Source organism: Porites lutea, chromosome 7 (genome assembly GCF_958299795.1).
Source record: "Porites lutea chromosome 7, jaPorLute2.1, whole genome shotgun sequence".
NCBI lineage: Eukaryota > Metazoa > Cnidaria > Anthozoa > Scleractinia > Poritidae > Porites > Porites lutea.
In genome coordinates, this window is record NC_133207.1 from 31120225 (window position 1) to 31129102 (window position 8878).

An 8878-nucleotide genomic window follows, 5' to 3' on the forward strand; every position below is an offset into this window, starting at 1 on the left:
TACCATACCCAAAAACAAAGGGAAATAAAATTTAAGCCGAGGATAAAATTCAACCGCAACATAAACACTTAAATTCTTCTATCCTATTAAAAATACTACATTGCAAAACTGAAACTGTACAAAATAAGTTCCTGATTAAAACTATCAGTAGTGTTCTCAATCAGCAATTATCAGAAAGTAAAATAAAAAAAAAACGTTACCTGACTACAGTTACTCTTCACGGCTGATTCTCCTATTATTGCACTAATCTACTTCTGTCTCGCTGTTTTAAAGTACAACTGAGTAAAGCTGTTTAAATGCGAGCTTTTTGCTCTTTGCGGACACAACTCTGTTCACTAATTAAGTTTCAAAGTCAAAGAAGGCTTACTTAAAACTGACAATTGGTTCCCCTCACATACCTCCTCACCACTATAAGACCATTTCACTTTTATAAACGCACTGAGCGCCCGAGCTTCAACCATGATACACGATTTCCCTTGCGTGCATAGAGGTTACCAGATAGTTACGAGTAGTTTAGTTTGCAATTACTGTACTTTAAAACTTCTTCCAAATACTTTTTACCTTCATCGGATAATTGGTTATAGGCGAGGTTTAAGCTGCTAAGTTTGCAAAAACTGTCCTTCAAAGCTTCAGCCAAATACTTTAGTCCTTCATCGGTTAATTCGTTACGGGCGAGGTTTAAGCTGCTTAATTTGCAATTACTGTGCTTTAAAGCTTCAGCCAAATACTTTACTCCTTCATCAGTTAATTTGTTACAGAGGAGGTTTAAGCTGCTTAATTTGCAATTACTGTGCTTTAAAGCTTCAGCCAAATACTTTACTCCTTCATCAGTTAATTCGTTACAGGCGAGGTTTAAGCTGCTTAATTTGCAATTACTGTGCTTTAAAGCTTCAGCCAAATACTTTACTCCTTCATCGGTTAATTTGATATTTTCGAGGTCTAAGGTGTTTAATTTGCACGGTGAATTACTGTCCTTTAAAGCTTCAGCCAAATACTTTAATCCTTCATCGGTGAATTTGTTACAGGCGAGGTTTAAGCTGGTTAACTTGCAATTACTCTCATTTAAAGCTTCTGCCAAATACTTTACTTCTTCGTCGGTGAATTTGTTACAGGCCAGGTCTAAGCTCCTTAACTTGCAATTACTGTCCTTCAAAGCTTTAGCCAAATACTTTACTGCTACATTCTGTACATTGATAAATTCGTTACCGGTGAGTTTTAAGTCGTGTAGTTCGCAATTACTGTGTTTTAAAGCTTCAGCCAAGTACTTTACTCCTTCATCGGTAAATTTGTTATCTGTGAGGTTTAAGTCGTGTAGTTTGCAATTACTGTGCTTTAAAGCTTCAGCCAAGTACTTTACTCCTTCATCGGTAAATTTGTTACCGGTGAGGTTTAAGTCGTGTAGTTTGCAATTACTGTGCTTTAAAGCTTCAGCCAAGTACTTTACTCCTTCATCGGTAAATTCGTCACCGGTGAGGTTTAAGTCGTGTAGTTTGCAATTACTGTGTTTTAAAGCTTTAGCCAAATACTTTACTCCTTCATCGGTTACAATATTATGACTGAGGTTCAAGCTGTTAAGTTTGCAGTTACCATCTCTGACACTCGTAGAAAACACTAAGAATTCGCTTATTTCTTTACAACCCAGGTAGCCAATCTTGTTACCACTCAAGTCAATCATTAAAATTTGGTTATGCATTTTAAGAAAATTGGCTATTGCATTACAATCAACAGGTCCTAGTTTACAGCCCTTAAACACTACAGCGTTAAAATCAATCTCTCTTACTTTGTTTCGCACGGTTGAATCATCTGCATCGATCTCATATAAACAGTGACATAAAGTTAACGCTAAATGCGCGTCTTCCTTCCTTGGCCAACAGGTTAATATGCCTGTCTCTAGTTCATCTTCTTTTTCCTTATATGTCGACGCTGGCAGAAGGTTCGTGAAAATATCGGTCAGTGGTTTTTCTGGGTCACTGAGAAGCCCAGCCAAAAAATGCAACACCACTTGCCATGCACCGTCCGTGATGTGACTTGTAACAAATTCTCGCAATTCGGCCTCTCCCATGTTGTCTATCAGATGTTTTGCTGCGAAAAACTCTTGGATGGTCAGGTGCTGGAAGCTGTACTGAGTTTTGGGTTTTTCGAATGGCCGCTTTGCCTCTGGTTTTAAATTAGGCAAGCGATGAAGTAGGCCACAATCCTCTAGGTTCGCAACCTCGTCAGATTCAAACGTTAATGTTCCCTCTTTAATTCCTTTAAAAGCAATTGTTCCCAGTTTCTTAAAATCCCCTTTCACATCTTCATCCAGCTCATCGAATTTTGTGAAAATTTGATCCTGACCAACAGTTTTATTGCGGTATCTGTCACTGTGCCTGAAGAATATAATCTTTACGGCGAAGCTGTATATATCGGTTAGTTTAGTTGCTAGGCTAGTTAACCCATGAATGGAATTGGAATGAAAACTCTGCAGCATGTATAGCAAGCAGGAACAAATGATGAAACAGTTAGCAGGTATATAGCACAACGAGAAGAGCTTAAGGTTGTTGCTGATATGTTGCCATATCGTTTCTCCTGCATCTTTGTCATCGCCTGTGTACTTCTCCACATAGTTTTTCACTTGCCCTGATGAAAATCCAAGAATTTCTACTACTCTGCTAGGGTCAGGGTTTCTTATGCATGATTCAGCAGTAGGTCTTGCAGTCGTTGAAACAGTCAGAACAGTGGCTCCACCAAGAAGTTTTCCCGCCATAATCTTCGTGTACAATGCATGTAAAGGCATTTTCTCTTTCACAGTGTCTTTATAAATAGAGTCATCTTCTTGTATCTTTTTCCTTTCAGAGTATTCATCAATTCCATCGAAAATAAAAAGGACTCTGCTTGGGTTTTCAAGAATGTAGTCCCATACCACATCAGTCATATTTGTTGAAAATTCTGAGTGATCCAATAGTTCTCGAAGGTTAAGCTCTGCAGTAGAGTTCAGTCTCCTAAATCTAACAAGGAAAGCAACGTCAAATCGTACTTCTGAATTTTGCGCTTCATCGAATAAGCGGTCGCTTGCCCAATCGCGCATAAACTTCGTGCAAAACAATGTTTTGCCGATTCCAGGGCGACCAACGATAAGAATATTCTTGTGCTGATCATCAACAATTTCTCCGGGTCTTTTTGGCCGTAAATTCTCCTCTGGTTTGGGATACACATTCAGCTGTTCCCGCCGGTTTTCGGGAAAGTCATAATCGGCTCTTCCAGGATGAATTATAAAATTAGTGTAAATTTGGTCGAGTTTAAGATCTTTAGGTTTATCGCCTTCGCCCGGGTTCGGTTTGAAGGGTGGAGAGAGATCTCCAAGGCGCTCGGTATTCTTTAAGACACTTTCCTTCATGCGCTTTAAACAAGGTTTCAACTGAGATAAATGTTCCGTTTTTTCTGTTTCTAATTCCTCCTGTAAATCTTGCGGCATAAGTGATATAAGCCTCAGAATTATTTCTTGTTGTGAATTTTGTTTACCAGAAGACTCTTCCTGGGGATCATATTTCGATTTAAGATGATCAGTGTAAAACTGTGGGTCATTCATGAACTGTTTTCCTTTTCTTGCACGCGACAAAATGATAAAAATCTCACTGAAAAGAATATATGCAAAAATTCCATCTACCACACGTAAGGCATACATCCACCAGGCTTTCTTGTGGGCTCGCTGAGTGCTGCATTCATATGTTTGAGTTTGTGCGTTCCCAGTTGCATTCGCTGTTTGATTATAAACTGATCCTCTCGTAACGATACAATTAAAGTTTGATGGAAATTTACGAGGATAAAATACTTCAGTTCGTAGAAAAACAATAAACACAATCCCGACACAGAGCCTGATGATAAGTTGAGAAAAGTACGCTGTGAAGAGTTTTCTTTGACGACTTGAATTCACCTTTTTATTCTGTCCTCTTTCGACGTGCGCTCTGTTTACAAGAGAACTAAGTCTTGTCACTCTTGGCTTAGCAAATCTTGAATATATCGCACAAACAATAAAAGGAAGACAGAAGTTCCCAAAGACGAAAAGGTAAGGAGGAACAGAGAGTTTGTTGTACAACCCTTCGTATTCCACGAAACACTTTTCTTGTACGGTGCGATTGGCATCAGCATTGTTTAAAGCACAACTCCAGTCAAACCCCAGTTCATTGATTTCGATGTCCAAAAATATTGCAACGAATACTGTTGCGATTATAATCCAAACAACATTTGCTACGAAACTGAACCTGTTAAAGGGTTTAGGAGTCAATAAGTCCTTACAACACGTACAAGCCTTCATTTTACAGATGGTTTGAACCAGCGAGGGTGCGGCGGCGGGGTTTGACTGGCGTATTTCGTGAGTTTCTTCCTGCTGTGAATCTTGCAATTCTGGTTGTGATATAAGCCTCCGAGTTATTTCTTGTCGTGAATTTTGTTTACCAGAAGGCTCTTCCTGGGGATCATAATTCGATTTAAGATGATCGGTATAAAACTGTTGGTCATTCATGAACTGTTTTGCTTTCTTTGCACGCGACAAAATGATAAAAATCTCAATCAAAAGAATAAATACAAAAATTCCATCAACCCAGCGTAAGGCATACATATATGAGGTTTTCTCATGGGCTCGCTGAGCGTTGCACTCATATGTTTGAGTTTGTGCCTTCCAAGTTGCATTCGCTGTTTGATTATAAACTGATCCTCTCATCACGTTACACTTGAAGGTTGAAGGAAATTTACGAGGATAAAATACTTCAGTTTGTAGAAAGACGATAAACAAAACCCCGAGACAAAGCCTGGTGATAAGTTGACAAAGGTATGCTGTGAAGAGTTTTCTTTGACTTGAGTTCGCCTCTTCATGCTGTCCGCTTTCGACGCAGTCTGTGGAACTGTTTTCGCTGATTGAAGTTACCCTCGGCTTAGCAAATACTGAATATATCACACAAACAATGAAAGGAAGAGAGAAGTTCACAATGACAAAACCGTAAGGAGGAACAGAGAGTTTGTTGTACAACCCTTCGTATTCCACGAAACAATTTCCTTGTACGGTGCGATTGGCATCAGCATTGTTCAAAGCACAACTCCAATCAAACCTTGGTTCATTGATTTCGATGTCGAAAAATGTTGCAATGAATACGGTTGCGATTATAATCCAAACAACATTTGCTACGAAACTGAACCTGTTAAAGGTTTTAGGCGTCCATAAGTCCTTACACCACATATAAGCCTCCATTTTACAGATGGTTTGAACCAGTGAGGGTGCGGCGGAGTGTGATTAGCGTTGATGCGTATCGTCACGTGACAGGTTATAAACATTATACATTGTAGTCACCATCTGTCTTCTCATTGGCTAAAAGTACCTATAGATTAGTGAATAATCTCGCGGACAGCGAAGTAAGAATGGCTTCTCGATTCGCCTCATCGACCCAGCAAGAAATTGAGAAATTGCTTGAAGATAAAGTATAATAAACAATTATTAGATTCGGTTTTTGTGATATCCGGAATAATCAAGGTCTCAGTTACTGTTATCAGCCTCAGCCTTCGGCTTCGGCTGATAACACTTACCTCGACCTTGATTATTCCGGATATCACAAAAACCTCATCCAATAATTGTTTATTATAACGTTTATCTGCTGATAAAAATGGTTCTTTGACCCATATATAGACTATACAGACTATATATCGCCCAAGCCGGCAGCTGTCACGGACGCGCAACGTGGATTGATTTAATTGTACAAAATATTTCCATGTCAAAAACACCGAAAGCCAGTCGGTTATAAACTAAAGAGAAAACAAACTAATGGATTGCCCCAGGGTTCAAACTTCAGAATGAATAAGATCAATAAGATCACATGAAGAATGGACGCTTAACGTTGATTGATTTAACTGTACAAAATATTTCCAAGTCAAAAACACCGAAAGCCTGTCGGCTATAAACTAAAGAGAAAACAAACTTCAGAATGAATCAGATCAATAAGATCAAATGAAGAATGTTCCGCGCAGTTTTGAACGCAATTTATGCAATTGCGTAAGAAGCCTGAAAAAAATTCAGTCGTCCTGAATTTTTTTCAGGCTTCTTACAATATTGCAGTATAACCCGATGTAAGAGCCGATTAGCCTGATGTTATGTTCGTAATTTAATTTTCTTCCCATAATATTGATACATTTGATATCAGCTTGTAAAACAACTATTATGTCACGAGCTATATTTTTTGTTCTGTAAGGTGGTAACCGGTATTGTCCCTGGTTCCCTTTCATAAGAAATATACTATTAGAAATGTGAGCGAACAGTTTGGGGGGGGAGGGGGAGGGTAGGACTTTCTGGATAGTCATGATTTTTTTCACAACCAGCAGGAGCGCCAGATTTTTTTAACCTTCAAATCCTTGCAGGATTTTTTTTTTCCAAAATGATTTTTATCGTTTCACTCTTGTTCTATTAGGACCGGTTGCTTGTTGCAGGTGTTACTTTTGTGAACATAAGATGCTTAATTGATTTTTACTACTATGTTTGTAAACTATACACATGTTCCAACCAAGTTCATTTGATGCAAATGAACCAAAATAGTAATAACATTAGAACACAGCCTTTTAAAATTGTACCTGTGAAATGTTTGTTGTCTAGTGGAACGTTCCCCTTTTATTGCACAAGTGCATTTCTTGAGTCGTCTGTCCACATGAAAAAACTTTGATTATTGATATTTTGGTTGGGAGTGAATATTTGATATATGTACACAAGGCTTCAAACAACTGAGCCCTGAGGCAGGGGAGGGTCAGCTACATGTACGTAGATAAAAAGAGAACAATTTCTTTTGAATAAAAGGGCACTGTTCACAGGACATGCATAGAAAATCCAACCTGAGTGTTAAAGAATCACCCAGGACAGGAGCCCTTATCTTCTGCCAAGAAAAGGCTCATAGCAGCAAAGTCTTTATACACGCTGAGTGTGAAATAAAGAAGCCAGCAGGAGTGGAGGGTTGGTTGACTCACTTTTGTGTCTATGACTTTAATTCACAGTTGTAAACATTATAGATTAAAAAAGAAACACGTATTGAATGATGCTAATTCGATTATATCACTATAGTTCCTTATTTTAATGGCAGCTATTGAGATCAAGGGCATAAAGATTTGGTTCAAATTAGACCCTGAAATCTCTAAGCCTCACTATTCAGACACTACCCTACATGTACGCACTGAACTTCTCTTTTTTGTATAAAATGAGATGACGGAAATGCAGTTTGGGTGAATTTAGGAAGTTGGGAAAGGGGATTGATCCTGTTACAGATCACAGGTTTATTTGGTAGATTGTACTATAAATACACCTGTTGTCCATACAGGAATTTTTTCTTGAGTTTCGACAAAAATCCCCCCCTTGGACACCCCGCCCTTCTCATTTTTAATGGTTCATTTCTAACTAAAGTCGCACCTCTCCATAACGGCCATCTACGGGACAGAAGAGTGGCCGTTGTGCGAACGGGGTATTTTGCAGAACGCCGAATGACTCTGAGTTTGGTGATTAGAGTGAATCAGGTTCCATTTAGGGTCATTATACTGGGAAAACTGACCTGAAACTTGATTCACTCAGTTTCCTAACCCTAATCGCAAAATTTCATAGAAATTTGACGCTTTCTCCGAAAGCCGAATGCAGGAGCAAGGTTCGCAAAATTTGCCATAAGCATCGTAAACAATTTATGCTCACTGCAGCATTATAAATGGAACACAACGAAAATCCGATTACCACAATAAATCATCAACGCGCCATACGGATCAAAGTTCATGACAATTCTTGACTTTTTCATCAGTCGCTAAAAAAAATGGCCGTTGTCGAGAGGTTATTTTGGCAGATGGGGACAAGTTTTAGTGGTTGTTGCCGTTGAAGAGAGGTTTAAAAAAGAGTCAATGTATGGACTCATTCCGCCGGGACAAAAAAAGAGGCCGTTAGTGGAGTTTCGACTGTAGATTCTCTTATACAGGGGATCTCATTGATCTCAATGGGGCTAACTGTTAGCCGTATAAAAGCAGCCAGAAATTTTAGTCGCTAAGCGTACAGTACCGTAAAAATTTGCTCACAATAATTGGTCATGCAGAGCTTGTTAGGGTCTTCTACGTGACTTATCTTGTGGCTGAGGGCTCCCGCAACCTTCGTTTTCCATCCTGAAAAGTTTCTTAAGGCCTAAAGTGATAATACACTTTTAAAATTTTTCAAAACGATAGATTTTTCTTCAGATCTCTGTTAACTGTAAAGCCGGGATAAAAATTATTGAACCATTAGCCGTAAATACTACTACCCATTAAGACTCTCTTTATAAAGTGTGTTGGCAATGTCAGCCTTTCTGTAGCAAATGTATTCCATTTCATAGTTGGACCTATGTTCTTATTTTGTGCAAATTTATCGGCCTTGATTTCTGAGGCTGTAAATCTTATTCGGGCAAGAGGAAGGCAGATTTATACAAACATCGTGGTCAACGAGGAAAGTAGAGAACCTCTAGACCATAACTGGTGAAAGACACACAGTCACTGTATTTTATCTTAAAAGGCGATGAACGCAAGAATGTCAACCACAACATGACGTAGTATGAGGATATGGCCAACTCTTCCCTCCCACCTCCTCCCCAGAGGTGACTTAATTGCCTCACTCTTAATCCAGTATCACTCCAATCCATAAAATCTAATTGTATTTAATGTAACATTCATGCTATTCGTTGAGTATGTACAGATCCATTTTTACAGTAAAACTTTATGAAAGTCTCCTGTCTAATTTACAGCAATTTATACTACTGCATGGGAAATTTCTGCAATTTGATTGGCTTAGAACAGTGGTATTTTAGCTTAAATTTGAAATACCTACATGTGAAAATTACAAACCTTTTGCTAGTAGTAGTATAAACAA